Below are 10,254 nucleotides of genomic sequence, written 5' to 3' on the forward strand. Positions count from 1 at the left end.
CCATAAAATCCGATTGATCACTTTCCCGAGAAGTCGGTTTTAAGACACAATAAAACGCTCTTCCTTAGTGGAGTACATGAATAGTATTGATGACGAAAAAACATGGCGGCCGTCGTTACTGACATTGAAAACAATCTAATATCAATTATCCCATGACCTGCCTCTTTGTCTCTGTTAGCTGAGGAGGTGATTATTCTGAATATTCCGTCACAACCATATGGATATCCCATCACAACCGAGTTTCGATCTCAACTGTCATTGGTCATTGTCTTTGATTTCAGAGTGCAATTGAATAATGTATAGAGGTCATCAGCATATTCAGAGTTTACAGATGGACAACTTTTTTCAACATACGACTGAAATATTTTGTGGTGTCAAAGTCAATATCACGTATAGGTACAGGCCTACATGTGTCAATATTGAGAAAATAAAGAATACTTCATACGATACGCACATTCTGCATGGATTTAAAGAGCGGAGTCGAGATATTTCGCTGGTTGAAGAGACTGCATGGTCAAAGGCATGTTCAACGAGTATCGCGAGTGGGATCAAGGGACGATACTCCCTAATTTTTACACAGACAGCCATCTACACAGAACCGAGAGAGAGAGAGAGAGAGAGAGAGAGAGAGAGAGAGAGAGAGAGAGAGAGAGAGAGAGAGAGAGAGAGAGAGAGAGAGAGAGAGAGAGAGAGAGAGAGAGAGAGAGAGAGAGAGAGAGAGTGAGCGCAATCAAAACACAACCCAGTCACCTGGTAGTTCGAAAACTCAATCTGAAACTGACATCGATTGTCGAAGGCATGCCTGCGGTGCATAACTCTGGAAAAGTTGTCGTAGCTGGGAACCCGTTGAGATCCATTCCAACGCCAAACAAATTATCAGAAGACTCACCATGAAGTCAAATCAAACGTTAGGTTTTCTCATTTGGTTATTTGCTTTGGCTTTAAGTGTATTGCTTCGATTGATAGCTGAATCTGCTTGCAACCGTGCTGTTCAAGACTGTTCGAACTGTCGTCTGGAAGACGGGCTTGTGTGAATCCGAGTCGAGTCAACTGCGGGGTTCAGCGACAAATGAGGGAGTGGCACCAAAATGAAAAGAAGAAGACGAAAAGAAGTTGGAGATACAGTTAAGATATATGGGGAAGAGAAGAGGATGTGAGGTGTTAGATGTATCCAACCTTAGGTGTTCAAACTCAAGACCGGGACAAAGTAGAAAGCGATGTACCGTGACCAACTCTCAGTGCCGACATACAACTTCCAAGCTTTATTGCTTAACGTCTACAACAGGCGAAGTATTGAAGCTTTGGCTCACCTAAACCCGACGACTGAATATATGTAAGTGATCCACGTGTGAAAACCAAAACAGAACAGCGCGATGACAGCCAACATTTCTATCCCCGACTGACAAACAGTAACACTGCATGCGAACTGACTTGGGTCAACGATCAAACCAGCACGGCCCGAACTGAATTTGTTGCGCTGCCATTATCGTGCGCAATTCTGGTAAAAATATAAACCCGGTATGCCGAATTGAGTATAACGAAAGCCGATGTCAAATATACACAGGGATATTTTAAAATGACTTTCAAAATGTAAAAGCAGATAGCAGACCTTTTTATAAGCAATATGAATGACTGAATGTCCACATACAAGTCGAATGACGCCGTCCATTATGCTGACAAATGGAAACTAGCTTTGCGCATAAATTCATTGACATGAATTTCGACTGCGGAGGCTTTTGGCAAGCTGAAAACAGGCACGGGCAGGTTTTAGTGGAAAAAGTAAGTGTTTTTAATGAAAACGTCGGAGTAATGGGATAAATAGCTTACACACCTCGTCCTGAATATCTTGCATATTTCCCTCGGGTCGATTTTCATGTATTACGTACCTCGCCAAAGGCTCGGTAATACATGAAAATCGACCCTCGGGAAAATATGCAAGATAATCAGAACTCGGAGTGTGTAACCTATATTTGGCAGTTCAACACGTCCACCAGAGAAATATATCGACAAACAAGTTGAAACACTGACTGCCCTTCTGAAGGAATTCAATCGGGATGTGAATGAAACAGCTGATTTTGCTGATTTGGACACGGTTTGCCTTGAATGGGGAGGTTGGCGATGAATCGCACTGTTCTACACTACAGGACATTTTCCTCTCACTGATTTTCAATCATCGGTTTGGATCAACCAGCAGGTAAGTTATTGTTTTTAAAATCCAAGACATGGCCATTGCAAACGTGGCCTTTGTAGAACTGAGCAAGATTCATCTGTTGTGTATGTGTGTGTTACTGAGTAACTGGGTGTGACTGTGAGTCACAGAGTGTGTGCTTGTTGTGTTCTTTTTTTTTTACTCAAGTTTAGAAAATTCTTGATCTTTAATCTGTATGCACAGAATCAAATGCTGCCGTATCAGTGTATGAACTATGGTTGTAAAAGAATAAACAAAACAATTACTGAATTAGTGAGTGATTTGGCTCTGATAGTGAAGTTGAAATAGTACTTATTTCATTTTCAAGACATGTTAATAACTTAATAGTTCTGTTAAATATTGTTATGGTTTTTTCAGGCCTCCCGAGAAACCAGAGATGATGTGCATCTTTCATACAGCCCCTGTCTTCCAGTTCCAACAGTTTACCTTTAAACACTGATACATGTACTGGAGAGGTATTAGGATGACTTGGCGTGGTGCTTTACATTACAGACGGTTCCCCTGAAGAGTAAGTTACACATTTCTTTACCACTTACAGCTTTTGCTTGTCAAATCTGTAGGGTAAAATGTATTTATATATATATGTAACATTAGGTATTGGTGATGGTAGTCTGAAGCTATAAACATGTACTGATGTAGATCATTCAGCAGTCTTTTGTTCTTTGTAAATTGTATTACATTTACAAGTACTTTGTAGATGAAATTATTCATAAATGTGACCCTCCACCACGAAATGAGTCGCATGTCATCTCGCGCGGTTCTGCGTAAGGCCTAATGTAAGTCCGGGGAGTGTCTGGTAACAGTGTGAGGGTCACCTTTGTCACAGGCTTATAACTCAAACAGTTTTCGCTCTTTAAAACGGGTTTCACCACAGGATAGAGCATACAAAACTCTTTAGGAATATGTAAAAATATGAAAATCATGCAAAGGTGACATGTGACTCATTTCGTGGTGGAGGGTCACAAATTTGAAGATGCATAATAATACTGTGCATGGTAATTGGTATGATGTACTTTGTATACATAATGGTACAAATATCTTTATTTTCTCTCTCCTTCCCATCTTAAAGTTTGTTGCAACCCTATACTCATAAAGTGCATTATGCTGTTTGTATGAACATTGAACTATTGTGATACAAGAAAGTAAAACATGAAATAGCTAGAATGAAAGATTTACTCATTACTGGAATTATTTTAAATACAGTCAGTCCTTTCCTTGGCTCACAATCACAGATCTGGCCATTTTTTTATTTATTTATTTATTTTTTTACATGGAATAAGAGTTACAATGTAAATTGTAATACCACCTGTGTACTTGGATACCTACTTCTACATTCAACACCCTGACTGCCCTTGCGCAGAGTTAGAATTTTCTGAATGATTTCACATCACATTTCTCAACAAAACTGTAAGGTGTCAACGCTATATAGGGAATAATAATAATAATAATAAATGAGCATTTATATAGCGCAACATCATAACTTTACAATTATGCTCTTTGCGCTTCAAGACACATTTAAAATTAAAACACAGTTATACAAGCATTTACATCTACATTCATAGTCAACAACGCTTAATTAAAAGCATACACCATCAAACATACATTACAAAAGATTCTTCCATTAACTAAGTAATAAAAACATGAATAAAAAATGTGTGTGGGATGAGGGCTCATGCTGTCAATTTAAAAAATAGTAAATTTCCATCACATTCTAGAAAAACCGCTCACATCATCAGCATAACAAGATATCATGTCGTTAGAAAGGTTCTTGTGAGGAAGTCTTTTTAATCTTAATGATGAAAGATTTTCATTTTAATTTTAATGATGAAAGTATATAAATAAATGGTTTTCACAGGAAGGAATGATGGCACCTGTAATATTACAGAACAATGTTTGCAGTTTAGTTAATAGTTGTCACTGTCAGTATCACCCACACCATTCTCCATCCCACTGATTGTGTGAAGAACAAGTATTACTTCCTACCTTCCCGCACCCCCACCCCCACCACACACCCTCTTCTCAATACCAAAAACATATCCCCATCAGCGCACAGCAAAGTCTGAATGTGCTCAGTAATACATTTTCTTTATTTTCCAGGAAGTGAGGTGCCGAGATATGACGTGCAGGCAGCTTGCAGAGTGGTGCCTGGCTTTGCTGAGGATGATGATCAGATTCAGTCCATTCTGTGCTGACGGAGCTACCAGAACTGCTTTGATATAGTCCATCTGAAGATGCTATTCTTACAGAGGTTTTCTGTTGCCTTAGTGGTGAAATGAACATGTAACACATTAACAATAACATTCTACACAAATAATGTGTGGCGCGGTGTGGATCAAGGGTACAACGTATTTGTTTGTTTGTTGTTTGTTTGTTTGCTTAACGCCCAGCCGACCACGAAGGGCCATATCAGGGCGGTGCTGCTTTGACATTATAACGTGCGCCACACACAAGACAGAAGTCGCAGCACAGGCTTCATGTCTTACCCAGTCACATTATTCTGACACCGGACCAACCAGTCCTAGCACTAACCCCATAATGCCAGACGCCAGGCGGAGCAGCCACTAGATTGTCAATTTTAAAGTCTTAGGTATGACCCGGCCGGGGTTCGAACACACGACCTCCCGATCACGGGGCGGACGCCTTGGTACATTGTAACTTATGTAAGTTGTGATTTCAGCTAAATACAGGTAGTGTTTGGTATGCAGATATTTACTTACAGCAAACAGCGGTTTGTTTGTTTTTACTACATAAAGTGGTATTATCTTTTATGTTGTTTGAGTGCTTTAAATTAAGCTGTTCGCCGTAATGAATATGCAGTGAGAAATTCGTTCATCCTTATGACAAAAGATATTACAATTCAACTGTAGTCTGTTGTCAAAAAATCGTTCTATATGATTGTAGATATGATACATATGTATCTTTGTGCCAAATATCAGGAATTTCTGATGTATGATGTCGCTGTTAAACCGTTTCCTAGAAATCCAATGTAACGACTGTTTCCATAGCAACGGCACTCTACGTCGATCAGTATTCACAATCCTCCGAAAGCGGCGTATGGCTGTCAAAATGGCGGGGTAAAAACGGTCATACACGTAAAAATCCACTCGTGCAAAAACACGAGTGTACGTGGGAGTTTCAGCCCACGAACACAGAAGAAGAAGAATAAGAAGTATTCACAATTGTTTTATTTATTTTTATGTCACTTCCCAGAAAACCAGGTTATTCCATATATTCTCCAAGTTCAATTTTACTGCCGCACATTGCCTTAACAAAATGTTACTTCGCCGTGACCGTCTCCATTTCCTTGACCAGACTGACCACCTCTACCAAGCTGATGTGGAATCGCCGGACCAAACTGACCATTCCTACCTCCTTGACCGAACTGATATCCTTGGCCCCGTCGACTGCGGGGTTGACGACCTCGACTTCCTCCACCTCGTGGTCCAATCGGACCGCCAGGACCACCCGATAGGTGACCTCGATTCCCTGGATTAGCTCGTCTACGTATGCCTTCATTGCCTCCTTCGACTGGTTCGTTTGAAGCTTCCCAATACACTCTGAGCATCGCATCCAAGTCGCGTCACTGTGCTGAACTCGTTCACAATGAACAACGCGAACAGAGTAAAGAGCGCAGTGTGTTTCACTTCAGTCATCATCCTCAGTGTTTGCCCTCTGTTAATGTTTGAAAGCTAGCATTGTTTGCACGTGCTTGTCTTTTTCTCTCTGTCTTTTTCAGTATGTCATTCTGTTTCTCTTTTTCCTTTTTCCTCTCTCTTTCTATGTTTGTTCGGTTTCTTTTCTCTTGTTTTGTTGTTATGAGAACCTTTACTCAAATACTCGTGGTAACTCGGAATGCTTCCTTCCAAAAGTGTAAACTGATTTTGGTCCTCACTTCCAAAATTGGCTTATATATACCCAGTCATCCCAGACGGTACACTCATTCATTTGAAGAAAATTGTTACATAACTACAAAATAAAGTGGCCTTTAGCTCGCGAGGATGTGAAATGACACACGTGAATCATCTTACAAATACTCCTCGCTTGTCATTGTCTCTGTCTGCGCCCTCTTGCAACCGGTTGCTTCCCTTTATATAATACTAGATGAATACCCGCTTCGCCGGGTACAGCTTCGCCGGGAAGAAGTCGGGCCGAATACCCGGCTGTGCCGGGGACCCGGCTTTCGCACGAAGGAAGGGAGATAAACGCGCAAAACACGGGAGAAGATAAGGAAGAGTAATACCCGGCTTCGCCGGGACAGTGACCTTCTAAAAATAGTATAACGGGAATATTGATTGAGCGTTGTCGACAGTGACCTTCTAAAAATAGAAACGGGAATATGGATTGACGCCACACGAAGGAAGGGAGATAAACGCAAAACACTGGAGAAGATAAGGAAGAGTTAGTGGGAATGGATCTGGGAAGATGAACAGAAAAACCAAAATCGGTTCAGCGCTGCGCGCTGAGAGCACGTGTTAAAATATCTCATCGACCAGGTTGTGTCCGGGGTGTACCTGAATATGGCCATCAAATTTGAAACAGATCCATCGAGAACCTTGGCCGTGCATCGCGAACACACAGACACACACACACACACACACACACACACACACACACACACACACACACACACACACACACACAAGTCGTATATATATATACTAGATGATTACCCGCTTCGCCGGGTACCGGCTTCGCCGGGAAGAAGTAGAGCCGAATATCAGGCTGCGCCTGGGACCCGGCTTCGCCGGCGCACGAAGGAAAGGAGATAAACGCGCAAAACACTGGAGACCTTCTAAAAATAGTAACGTGCAGTGACCTTCTAAAAATAGTAACGTAGTGACGGGAATATGGATTGACGCCACACGGAGGAAGGGAGATAATCGCGGCTGAAAACACTGGAGAAGATAAGGAAGAGTTACTGGTAGTGGATCCCGACAACAACAAAAACAAACAAACAAAAAAATCGGTTCAGCGCGCACAGCGCTGCGCGCTGAGAGCACGTGTTGAAATATCTCATCGATGAGGTTGTGTCCGGGATGTAGCTGAATACGGTGTCCAAATTTGAAAAAGATCCACCGAGAACTTTGGCCGTGCATCGCGAACAGACAGACAGACAGACAGACAGACAGACAGACAGACAGACAGACAGACAGACACTAGTCGTATATATATATACTAGAATGAATACCCGCTTCGCCGGGTAGCCGGCTTCGCCGGGAAGAAGTACTTAGAGCCGTACGATGGACCCGCCAAGCTTAGGTCCCTCCCAGATTCGTGGAATGGGAACAGCACGAAAAGGATTCAGTGGCCATAATGCCATTCCTGACCATATCGAGTCCCATCCTTGTCGACGAATGTAACCGTGTTAATCACCTTTGGAGGCGAACTCCACTCAAACAGAACTGAGCAAGTTAGAGCTTATCTCTAAGCCCTTTTGAACTGTTATGGCTTCTCAAAGGAAGGCCAGTACATAAAATTACACAAAAGCCGCCAGACCACATCACAAACAGAACTGAACAATGCACAGGTGTTGCTCACATAGAGACACACACACACACACACACATACACACACAAACACAGAGAAGCCGTATCTATAGAGAGATAGATGACAGTGTATTTTTCGCGTGGCTATAAATTGATTCGACCTTTGCACTTTTACAGTGAGGATAATTTACGGGTCCAATTTACGTTCTGGACACTGCGGTGACCTTCTAAAAATAGTAACAGAACGCCGGGAATATCCGAAGATGCCCCCTTCACACTACAGTGCACCATACGAAGGAAGGGAGGTAAACGCTGAAAACATGGAGAAGATGAGAAGATAAGGAAGAGTTACTTATAATGGTGAAATGAACTCAAAAACCAAATTCGGTTCAGCGCTGCGCGCTGAGAGCACGTGTTGAAATATCTCATCGATGATATTGTGTCCGGGGTGTAGCTGAATACGGTGTCCAAATTTGAAAAAGATCCACCGAGAACTTTGGCTTTGGTGTGTCGGTATGGGGGCCCGGGTAGCTGAGGTGGAACCAAAATAGCTGAGGTGGAACCAAAATCGGTTCAGCGCTGCGCGCTGAGAGCACGTGTTGAAATATCTCATCGATGAGGTTGTGTCCGGGGTCTCTCTGAATAAGCCCACCAAATTTGAAGCAGATCCATCGAGAACTTTGGCCGTGCATCGCGAACTCACAGACAGACACACAGACACACAGACACACAGACACACAAACAGACACAAGTCGTATATATATATAGATAGATAGATAGAAACCGAGCACATGGTGTCATTGATCAAAACGAATAATTCAAATAGTCCAACCAGGAGAGAATTCTGGTTGGGAAATCGTTTTTGTTTGAAATGACATATGTTGCGTTCGGTGATTGTTCAATGCGTTTCGTTGTTAGGAATGCTTGTGCACCGTCTGGGATGACTTGGTATATAATATACGCCCATTTTGAAGTTGAGGACCTAGCTCAGCTTACATTTTTTGGAGGAAGCATTCCGAGTTACCATGAATATTTGAGTAAAGGTTCTCAAGACTCATGAAAACAAAACAAGAGAAAAGAAAGCGAACAAACATAGGAAGAGAGAGGAAGCTCTAGCTACGCTCCATCGATCTCACTGTTCGAGGGGCGATAACCTGATAATTACTGCCCATTATGTTCTCGTTCACTTTGTTTCAGTTTGCGAAGCTAAACATCAAATAGCACTGATTGCATTAATTTGAAGAAAAAATTGACACAACTACAAAATAAAGTGGCCTTTAGCAGGCGAGGATTGAGTATTTTCCTTGAAGAGTTTCCCAGAATTCCATATTCTGTTTTAAATAACGTAACATAAAGGCCTTATTTTTCTGCCTCACAAACACTTTCTATAATCACAACACATAAACAACAATACACATATTGAACGAAAAGCAGGAAAGATGGAAACAGATACCGATACATATGTTTTCGAATCTTGGTGAAAGATTGTGTTGTTTCCATTCTAACTCCACTGTAACATTTTTAAAGGATTGGGATTAATTAAAAATGTATTTTGGAAACAAGTGTTAATTTGTTGGTTGAAAAATAAGGACATGATTCAGAGAGCAGTAGGTGGTGAAATGTTATTAAGTGATACGTGTTTATGGAACAGCAGCGATATAATATATTGCGGCCAAACGCTGTTTTTTAGCGATTGGATTAAAGCAGGCGTTTGTCGAGTAAAGGATGTATTTGTTGATAATGAGTTTTTGCCCTTTAATGTTATGCAGCAGAAGGTTGGATGTAAGCCTCCAAGATTCTTTGAATATAGGGTCATTTGTACAGCAGTTAAAGCAGCAGCACTACGCTCTGCAAATGGAAATGTATGTGGATTTAACGGTTTAAAGAATCGGAGTAAGCCTTGTCAATTTCGCAAATTAATTATAAAGGAAAAATATGTGGAGCCGGTTATAGTTAAATTTTGGGAAAATAAATTTGATTTCAGGCCGGGAAAAGAGCAGTGGTTAATGGTAAACAAAGTAACCACTGAAACAAGATTGCGAATGTTACAATCAAGTCAAGTTTATTTACCAAATGCAAAGCACAGGATTTTGTTATGGTGTATGCATCCAGACTTCACACTCCTTCCACACGCATATTATATCATAATAAATATGTACAGATAAAGTGTTCAATTTCACTGGGCCTATTTACATGTGTACACCAACCAGACAGTTCAAAACGGACTGGTTGTTCTTTTAGCACCAATTTGACAGGAGTAATCACAGGTTACATGGATAAAGAGAAATGAATTCCCTAAAATCATATCTAAAAATATAGTCATCAATATAATAAATCCGAGTACATGCTAACACAGTTATTCAAAGGACACAACCCTTACATCTATTAAGATATTTCATTTAAGGATACTCGATCCCTTTCAAAACTTTAACTGACACATATCACAAATCTAACAGATCTAAGAACGATCCACCATTGAGGCCGCAAGGACTGCCTCAGGAAAGAAACTGTTTTTGAAACGAGAAGTCCTGCTCTTCAGAGCGCGGAAGCGCTTGCCTG

The sequence above is a fragment of the Littorina saxatilis genome, linkage group LG2, assembly GCF_037325665.1.
Source record: "Littorina saxatilis isolate snail1 linkage group LG2, US_GU_Lsax_2.0, whole genome shotgun sequence".
In the NCBI taxonomy this organism is placed as follows: Eukaryota; Metazoa; Mollusca; class Gastropoda; order Littorinimorpha; family Littorinidae; genus Littorina; species Littorina saxatilis.